This window comes from Gadus morhua, chromosome 11 (genome assembly GCF_902167405.1).
Source record: "Gadus morhua chromosome 11, gadMor3.0, whole genome shotgun sequence".
NCBI lineage: Eukaryota > Metazoa > Chordata > Actinopteri > Gadiformes > Gadidae > Gadus > Gadus morhua.
In genome coordinates, this window is record NC_044058.1 from 18838115 (window position 1) to 18848114 (window position 10000).

A 10000-nucleotide genomic window follows, 5' to 3' on the forward strand; every position below is an offset into this window, starting at 1 on the left:
CGAGTGGGTAGCCGTCACGGCGGAGAGTGTCTCCACGCCAGAACGTGGACATTTCTCCCCGCGACGCACACAGGGAGCGCTCTGTCTCTGGCTGGCACCCGTCCAGCCTTGACCATTCCTCCGCTGTACACTGCGGAGGTCTGCATGATGGCAACGCTGACTTGTCATACGGTCAGCGGAGCTTCGACTGATCTGCGCTCTGGAATTCATCGACGGGTCACGGGCCGACATGAATGTGAACGGCTATTTCCGCGAATCTTTTCTTCTTGATGTGTTCCGACCTAGCAGAAAATCTGGGGAAGGGAGCAGGGATTTTTTGCATAAGATAGTGCCATGTGGTAGTGTTTGTATTTCTGCAAACACACAATTAAATGCAGCCCGTACTACAATGGGCAGCACTGTTTCCTTCATAGCCCAAGGGAGCTGGGGTGTGACTCCCAAGTCACGGCGGGTAGGGTTCTGACTAAGTTGGAATTCTGGAATGGGCTTCTTCATGTTCCTAGGTTGGGTCACCTCTGGGATTAAAATCAGCTTTGCCTCGGAATTCACTTTTTTTATTCACATGATTTTGGCCATTTACAGACTCAAAAAATAGCCTGTACGTGTGCCAAATGCGAGCAAAATTGCGACATAATAACACACACACACACACACACATACACACACACACACACACACACAGACACACACACACACACACACACACACACACACACACACTCACACACACACACACACACATACACACACACTGACACATACACAAACAAACACACACGTTTCTATTTTTTCCCGCCCTTCACCCCCCAAGCCCGGTCGAGAGCTCTCCAATGGGAATCAAACCCTTCCCATGTACTCTTCCCTATTCTCCTATTCTCTCCTCCTTGTTATTTTCGTTTGGCATCGCCTTGTCTGCTCCACCGAGTGGAAGTCCCCCAGATTCCTCCTCCAGGCTTCCTGGGTGGAGATGAGACGTTGCTGATCTGGTGGGTTCCTCTGCTTCTGCAAGGGAGTGGAGGAGTGAGAGGGGAAAATGGAAGGAAGAGAGGAAAGGAGAGGAGCAATGAGGGGAAGAGAGGAGAAGAGAGGAGAGGGGAGAGGAGAGGGGACTGGTGGGGAGGAGAGGAGAAAAGAGGGGAGAGGAGAGCAGAGGGAAGTAGGGGAGAGGACATGAGAAGAGAGGAGGGGAGAGGAGGGATGAAATGAGAGGAGAGGAGAGGGGAGGGGAGGAGAGGGGAGAGGAGGAGCAGGGAGCAGTTAGGGGAAGAAGCAAGGAGAGAGGAGAGGAGAGAAGAGGACAGGAGAAGAGAGGAGAGGACTTTAGAGGAGATGAGAAAGGGGAAGGCAGTAGCAGAGAAGAGCGGAACAAAAAGGGACAAATAAAAAATAAAAATAGGAAAAATAAACGGCATAGGTAGGGCACACATGAGTTCAAATAAGGTGACTAAGAAGGAAAAACAGCAAAACAGCAGAAAGGACAGGAGAGGACCGGGAGAACTAAAGAGAGAAGGGGTGTCAAGGTTGCACCAGATCAGTCACAGATACTAAGACAATCCGCTCTCACATGCTGCGTGTAGAGCTCAGAGCATCCCACATCATTCACACTATCAGCATCTGTCATGTGCGCGGTAAGGTCAGCAGTTTTCACCAAAACAATCATCAGACAGCGTGAACACAGAAGAGCTGCTGTCTGAGGCCTACTTTTCCCTATTTGTTTGCACAAAGCTCCATGGATCTAAGTGGCTTGTGGGAGTTGTGTTTGTGAGCTATGTTTGGCTAAGCCCAGCGGTGCACAGAGAGATTAGGCACTGCCTTTTCCGATACGTGTTGATTCATGCTCCGTAAAATCTGCTTTTTTTGGCAGGTTTTTCTTTCCTTTTAGTATTTCATTTGATTTACCGCTCGTAAACTCACACCCCCTGGCCAGACGTCAAACGTATCACACCATTTCGCGACGGAACACCTCTCTCCTAAGGGGTTGCACCGCGCCTCGCGAGCGCACTCGTACTAAACCCGTTGCACCTCGAAATCAGCTGTTCCCACACTGCACGCTGTGGATGTTTGACAAAGCACAGAGTTGGAGGTCTCACCGCAGTGGCGACCCACCGCAGTGAGACCACAGCGCAGAGGGGAGGCGGTGGAACAATGATTTCAGTGTGGAGGCCCAGCCCAGGGCGGAGCAGGCAAGATGGACTCACGTCCCCCTAGCTGACAACAGATGCTGGAGGTTCGTCCACAACAGGTTCACGGCTCTACCGCTGGTTATCCTGTGTGGTCGGCGGTGGAGGAGGAGGTGGAGGAGGAGGAGGAGGAGGAGGAGGTGGTGGAGGAGGAGGAGGATGTGGAGGAGGAGGGAGGAGGAGGAGGAGATGGAGGAGGAGGAGGAGGTGGAGGAGGAGGAGGAGGATGTGGAGGAGGAAGAGGAGGAGGTGGTGGAGGAGGAGGAGAAGGAGGAGGAGGAGGAGGAGGAGGAGGAGGAGGAGGAGGAGGAGGAGGAGGAGGAGATGGAGGAGGAGGGGGAGGAGGAGGCGGAGATGGAGGAGGAGGAGGAGGTAGAGGAGGAGGTGGAGGTGGTGGAGGAGGTAGAGGAGGAGATGGAGTAGGAGGAGGAGAAGGAGGTGGAGGAGGAGCTTGAGGGGGAGGAGGATGATGATAGAGATCCAGTGCTCTTCTACAGCTGCTTATTACTGGACATGGGTGCATGAGTGCATGGTCGCATGGTCATGCAGAGCTAAACATAGCTCACCGTACTGATTTCAAACGGCGTAGAATACGGCGTTTATGTGTTTTATATTGGGCAATAAAATGCAACGTTTAAGTTGTGATTAACACTTTTTTTCCCCGATTTTATAACGGCATTACCTGCAGTGTTTAGATAAACAGCGTTTTGACAACAGTCAATTGAACTCCTCCTGATTTTCGCGTTCTCATTTTCAACCTTCCTCTCCCAATCAGAATGTTGGGCGCATGGTGGTTTGGTCTTATGCTCGCTCAGTCAATCCCGGATTAATGTAAGGCAAAGGGTTGTCAGGGAGGTCACCAGCGGGTCGGTCACATCCATCACACACTGGGTTAGGGGTGATCTAAGGACTGCAGTGCCCAGAGTGTCAGTGCCTCTGAGGGGTGAGGTGGAAAACTGGAACACCTGGAGGAAACTCATTTGGATAAGTGAGGACTTCCACAATTAGGCCGGCCTCAAGATTTATGGCGTCTTGTTATCATTGTGTTGTCGATGCTATTACCAAACTTAACTGATGACATGTAAAAAGTACATGAGTAAGCGGCCCTTTATTCTGTACTAACAGGATGGATGATGAATGTGTAGGCAGGGATACGTGTGGCATGTGGTAAACTGCTGTGTTTCTCGGGGATGGAGGAGGACCACGTTATTTCCATCTGAATCAAAGTTGAGTTATGGAAAGTTTTTGGAGTTTTTTTTCTCGTGGTCCGTTTTCTGGCAAGTTACATGTTACTGCCTTCAAAGAATCACTGATTACCTAGGGAGGAATGTTAATAAGGTGAGTCAGACGTATATGTTTGACTATGTATTCATGCAATGTATGCATTATGGGTTGGTGTGATGATGTAGAATCAGAGGTAGAAAGGTTACTACAGTGCAAACATCCACTGGCTTTTTTTGGAAAGGTTTGGACTCAAGTTAGCCCATCTTAAAAGATAATTAAAAAGAGAACTGTATTCACTTTTCCGAAGTTCCACATTGGTAATTTTGGCCAAGTCTAAAAAACCTTGGAATCTATTCTTGTTTTTGTGTTTCTTGACTTTTTCTCTCCCCCTCTCTTCTCCCGTTCTTTCTTTTTTTCTCTGCCTCCTTTTCTCTCTCTCTTTTTATCCTCCCCTCTCTCTCTTCTATCTCTTCTTGTCTCCCTCTCTCTCTCTCTTCCTTTCTCTGCTAACCTCCCTCTCCTTCTCTAATTTTCTCTCTCTCTCTTTGTCTCTCTCCCTCTTTCTCTCCCTCTCTCCCTCTTCCCTTCTTTCTCTCCCTCTCTGTCTATCTCTCTTTCACCACCTCCGCGGTTTCCACTCTCTTCTTCCAGCCAGATATGTTTTGCAAGCCCAGACGTTGGTCTGAGGGCCAAGAGCGGTTGTCATGGCGACGGGCCCGACAACATGCACAAACACCGGGCCCCGGAGGAGAGGGATGGAGGAAAAAAGGGGTGAGTGATAGGAAAAAAGGGAGGAGAAGAAGAAGAGAAGAAGACCGAAGACCGAAGGGTGAGAGAGGGAGAAAGAGAGAGAGGGGGAGAGAGATGCAGGGAGAGCCACGATGGGGTGAGAGAAAATGAGGCAAGGTGGCATCCAGTACGGGTTTGTTCACAGCTACAATTGAACCTGTACGTGCAAGGCTTCTTCAGATCCCGAAAAACGTAAAAGGAAATCGGAAAAATGGCAGGTTCACGTAGACATAATGGGCAGTTTGAGCCAGTAAACAATGGCCGGGCTCGTGCTGCTAAACGAACAGCCAGTGTAATCACTGTGATTACATTGTGTGCAGTTGAAATCACCACACTTGGCACTAGCTTTGTAGCATAATTGACCAATTTCGGCTTGGTTCTAAATATATCAGGGCCTTTATCGAGAAATGTCCAATTTGATCGGGTTTGCGACGTATGGTTACAGGATTTAACATTTGGGTGACGGTGAGATAGACTGAGCAGGAAGAGTTCAGGAGCGATCAACACGTTCTCATAACATTCTTCTTCCACGCCATTAAACCCGCGACTCCTCCCCTCATTATGTTACTTATTACAAACTCAGACCATCAGAAGCGAGCGACTTGTGTCTCCCCTTTGTGGCGGTCAAATGGATCACCCAGCCAGACACCCGCAAGGGAAATTAGTCAGCCCCAAATGATCAAACAACCAGACAACAGTTAAGCCCCAAGCCGCAAAACGGAACCTATCGCATTCCTGTTTTAAATAATGCCCATGTGTACAGTCATTGTGTGTGTGTGTGTGTGTGTGTGTGTGTGTGTGTGTGTGTGTGTGTGTGTGTGTGTGTGTGTGTGTGTGTGTGTGTGTGTGTGTGTGTGTGTGTGTGTGTGTGTGTGTGTGTGTGTGTGTTGGGGGGTCTTGCGGGACAGCCAGACTGCAGCACAGGGCCTGGGGCGGCAGATGACTGCAGGATGAGGCGAGGAGAGAGGGAAGAGGAGCAGTGAATGGAGGTGGCCACCTTACTTCCTATGGTCCGTGTTTGTTTATACGGAACGCTGTAAGGGGAAAAACCTGGTGCTCGCCACTTCAACTGCCTCGTCTGAGTGAGTGTGTGTGTGTCTGTGTGTAGGTGTGTTTGCTGGTGCGTATGTGTGTGTGTGTGTTTATGTGTGTGTGTGTGTGTGCATGCGTGCATGAGCATGTGCATGAACGTGTGTGTGTGTGTGTGTGTGTGTGTGTGTGTGTGTGTGTGTGTGCGTGTGTGTGTGTGTGTGTGTATATTTGTGTGTGTGTGAGTGTGTGCGTGCTTGCATGCATGTGTGCGTGTGTCTGTGTGTGTGCGTGTTGGTTTACAAAGGTTTGTTAGCATTCGTAGATGTAGAGTCATCAGTGAGCCACTAGCAATTGACACAACAAAAGACCACGATTTGTGAAATTGAGTGTAGTGAAATTGAGCAAGATTGTATATTTACATCAGACAAGTAACAGCATACCCAGGTGCCTTAATGTGGCACCTGGGTATGCTTCTCCAAAGACCTCCTGCTGGTTTTTAGATCATCACATGACACATGCATGTGCTGTAAGACATAGCTCATGTCCTTCCAAACAGCGTTGTCCCGAGAAAACCTCAACATAACAAACGCAAATGTCGGCTAGTTAAAGAATTATCTTCTGTATGTGTATACGTGTGTGTTCGTATTTGTACGTGCCTGTAAGAGTGTGTGTGTGTGCGCGTGTTTTCGATTTTCCCATCTGCAATTGCTGGTCATCAACGTGAGCGATACCAACGCCACGACTCAGACACACATCTGCTTTGAATCACATCAACAACACAATCCTATCATATGTGCTGTTTCATGCCCTGCGTGCTTGCCTTGCACGTACGCACGCGTGTGTGTTTGTCTGTGTGTGCGTGCATTTGCGTACGTGTGTGGGACATTGTGCTTGTGTTCTGTAGCAATCAAAGTGCTTTATGCCCCTTTAACGACTTGGCAGGGCCCTAACACTCAGCTGTACTGTAAACACGGAGGCCCATGTGAGAAACTCTATACCGATAGTCCATAATAAAACCTCCGCTGTTTGTTTTTTCAAACAGCGGATACACCACGCCGTACAAGATGATGTATTTCTATAAGATCTGCGGAGAGTTCATAATCTTGCTGGGCGTTGGTTCTCCGTTTGTCTTAATCATCTCTGCGTCATCATCATCATCCTCATCATCATCATCATCATCATCATCATCATCGTCATCTTCATCATCCCACCCAGATCCTTTCTTCCACCCGATAGTCGCCCAGAAGGGATCAATGAGACAATGCGCCACCACCCACTCCTACGTCTCCACCCAGCCCGGCGGAAGCAGCTCGATATGGGCAGAGATTACTGGAATCTCTCCTTCGACGGGGTCAATCCCCCAACCCCACACCCGCCTGCGTATCACATGGCTGATGTATTGGTTTTGAGCTGGGTGGACCAGTGCCTTAAATGGGGATCAATATATTTCTAGTGGCTATCGGTTTCAAATCCCCCCTCACAACCTTCAAGCTTGAAAAGGTGTTGACGCTTACACCCAATCGATGATACCTCTGTGCTCTCTAGTCTTTGGGGGAAAAGTGGTGGATAAAACATCCAATTATGGAAATATTGAGTGTTGCATTATTCCATGAGGATTTGATCAGATCATCAGCTTTGAATGTCTTGGAGGTGTTGCTGTGTCTGTTATGATTGTCTTGAAGTTCAGTTGTGAGTCATTCTTCAGCAAGCGGATACACAGACAGAAAACACGTCGGCTAATATTTCCTGAGTGAGGCTTGCTGGGTTTTCTGTCTGCCCCCAGCTCCTAGAGCCCTGCCAAGACGAGAGGGCAGTTTAAGCCCATTTCTTAAAGCCACATGTTTCAAACTTTAGAAAAACAAACACTGTGTATATCTGGAAAGTGGTCAATGGCTGTGGCAAAAACCGTCTTCTCTTGCCCCATCGTTAAAGGGATATATTATTAGTATGGGAACACCATGGAAGCAGTTGTAAATCAATGATTATCATGTTTTTAAATGGGTGATTTTGTTGACTAAGCATTTTGGTGATTTATTCTGTAGAAAGTGTCAAAGAAACCTTGAAAATGTCTGCCTTAATCGCAGAGGTGACATCATAGGGGCGACCACAGGTGTAACTCATGATGTTAATTAGGAGGCCTGGCACGCCTACAGACAGACCCTCAATTAACTTCAATGAGCTTCACCTGTTCACATCCCTGCTATTACTCTCCTGTGATAAAGGCCAATCAGAAAGCCATAATGAATTGACTCCTGCCCAATGGCCACAGTCTGCCTCTAGTACTCCAGACTGCACTATGTAGAGCTGTGCTTTGGTCACGGAATTAACAAGCCCTTTGAAACATGAGATCGGCTGTTACTGTTTGCACCAGCACAATATTTACCAAAACATTTTCTAACTGTTGGCATTGTGCAGGAAATGTCTGTCAGTCCTGAAGTTTGTATAATCTACAGTAAATGTGACAACATCCACCATCAGCAGAGTGATTTTAGACCCTCATGTCCACTTTTCCACAATCTTCATATAGAAGACTTGTATTTTTTTGTGTGTATGTTTGTGCATGTGTGTGTCAGTGTGTGTGTCTGTGCATGAGTGCGTGCGTGCCTGCGTGTGTGAAAAACCAGTGCAGTCAGCTGACTATTGTATCCACAAGGCTAATTGACCTTTAGCTTGTCATTTCTGCTCAGCAGAAGCATTTGATCTCCACTAATCCTTTGGCTGCTGCCATGGCTCGCTACCCAACAAGGAGAAGGCTCCTTAACAGGGAAACTACTCTGTGTACACAACAGAACAAGTTTCAAAGGTAGCAAAAAATGTGCGCTCAGAGACGTTGCTATGTAAACCACTGCAAACATCGATGCCCAAACTCAAACAGCCTCATACTACCCTGCCAATCGAAAAAGTGAGAGCAATTATCAGCTGAAACTAAGTGTGTTATTGTTTTTTTCTGTTTTAACCAGCAGAACTTGCTGTGCTATAAAACATAATTTAGCCATGTAGCTAAATCCTGTTGTTCACATTGTGCAGCTATACTAGCATATATCGTCAAGCCTTTGACACAGATAATATTAGATTTATGTAATGAAAAGCTAAATACTTTTGTCTTCGAAAGATGCTGCTGCCAGGTGGCAAAGCCAAGCCCAGAGTCCAAGAAGTATTCCCTGTTTTTTTGTGTGTGTAAATATCTTTGCTGAAGCACAGCTGTGCTTATGTTTATGAAGAGGGTCAAGCTAGATGTACACAGTCTACAGCCTCCCAGACACCAGCAACTTGACGATGTCTGATGATGGGGATGGAAATATTCAGAACACTTTCACCCTGCACACCATATAAGTACAAAATACAGTCGTTATTTAGGCCTCATTGTCACAGGAAGATAAAATTATAGTCACAGGACTGAAAAATGACTCAGTGAACTATCTAAGTGTGATGCAATAAGGAAATACAGCGGTAACTTTAAATGTTGCTGGTCAATCTGATTGTGGTTCCTTTGGTAACACAACACGCACACAACTTGCCTGACAGGCGGGGCAAATCTCAATTCAGGGCTCGGCTAGCGAAAGTCAGTCGCAAGAAAACCCATTTAAATTGACCACTTCCTTTTTTCTAGTGTTTCAAAGACAACCACACTAACCAGACCAATCACCACGGACAACATCCCTGGCCCAGGGAGCTCTCCCTCTCTCTCTTGGGCTCTCTGGGCTTTTTATTAGGAGATGAGCATTCCCAAAGCAAACAACACAGCCGACGTGACCAGGTCCTGAGCCGCAGAAGAATTCAATTCCCTCTTTCCTGTCGAGAGGGCCCTTCCTTCTTCCCGAAGAGAGCATTCTTGGGAGCTGCCAAGCATGCTGGGAAGAATGATGAACGGAGACCAAACCCAATACAATTGTAAGGAACATCTTGTTTCTGAACTCCGGCAATGCTCAGAGCCGCAGCAGCGAATGGGCCCCAGCACGTAGCAGACCATGTATACATTTTGATTCATTTCTAAGTGTCCCATTATCCTTAAAAGCATGCACACATTAAAGAGACATGAATGATGTAATTAGCGTAGTTAGTGTCATGATAAAAATGTGTATGGGGTCATCTGATCCTGTGATCTTGTTGTGGCATCAGATATGATCTATATTAATTAAGATTGTGGCACTTGCCAATTATTTCCCAGCATGTGAATTCCAGAGTAATGAGTGAGTGTTGACATTTAGACTTGGCTGGTGATTAGAAGTTCCTTGATGGTGAATGTACTGGGTAAAGAAGACCGTCTCAGGTGATTGATCAGAGATAAGTTGTGATGAAACAGTAACAGTGATGAAAATGTGGAATTTGAATATCGAGTACTATCCCCTCCACATTATTATTTCAACATTGAATACGATTGTGAAATATGAAGTTGCATCTGATAGCTATTCAACCGTTATCGCTCAACTATAACTTCCAGCACCCCTCGGAATCATATTGTGCCTCCCTTATTCACCCTTATCCTTTCAAACAATAGGCCCTTCCCTCAGACTAAGTCCTATTTCATTGGGTGAAACTATTGTGCACTCACTATTTATAAGAAACATTGCTGTGTGTGTGTGTGTGTGTGTGTGTGTGTGTGTGTGTGTGTGTGTGTGTGTGTGTGTGTGTGTGTGTGTGTGTGTGTCTGTGTGTCTGTGTGTCTGTGTGTGTGTGTGTGTGCGTGTGTGCGTGTGTGCGTGTGTGCGTGTGTGCGTGTGTGTGTGTGTGCGTGTGTGTGTGTGCGTGCGTGTGTGTGTGTGTGCGTGCGTGTG